The sequence below is a fragment of the Brassica oleracea genome, chromosome C9 (assembly GCF_000695525.1).
Source record: "Brassica oleracea var. oleracea cultivar TO1000 chromosome C9, BOL, whole genome shotgun sequence".
Lineage (NCBI taxonomy): Eukaryota > Viridiplantae > Streptophyta > Magnoliopsida > Brassicales > Brassicaceae > Brassica > Brassica oleracea.
Window position 1 is genome coordinate 24,665,259 of NC_027756.1, and position 612 is coordinate 24,665,870.

A 612-nucleotide genomic window follows, 5' to 3' on the forward strand; every position below is an offset into this window, starting at 1 on the left:
CGATTGAGACGAAACGAAAAGAGTTTCGATGAGGATTCAAAAGAGAAGCTAAAGGAGGACCTTTCTGCGGCCTGACAGCTCGCTATGTAGCGAGTGAAGGTCAGAGAGGTCGCTACGTAGCGAGTGGAAGCAAGCTAAGAAGAGTCCTACTTGTTTTCGTCGTAAAATCTCAACGGAAACTCCGATTGAGACGAAACGAAAAGCGTTTCGATGAGGATTCAAAAGAGAACCTAAAGGAGGACCTTTCTGAGGCCTGACAGGTTGCTATGTAGCGAGTGAAGGCCAGACAGGTCGCTACGTAGCGAGTGGAAGCAAGCCAAGAAGAGTCCTACTTGTTTTCGTCGTAAAATCTCAACGGAAGCTCCGATTAAGACGAAACAAAAAGCGTTTCAATGAGAATTCAAACGAGAACGCAAAGGAAGACCTTTCTGAGGCCTTAAAGGTTGCTACGTAGCGAGTGGAGAGTTGGCTTGAGCTGAGAACGCAATGGAAGACCTTTCTGAGGCCGAGCTGTGTGCGTGTTCGGTCGCTACGTAGCGACCGAGCTGTGTGCGTTCTTGGTTGCTACGTAGCGACAGAGCTGTGTGCGTGCTCGGTCGCTACGTAGCGACC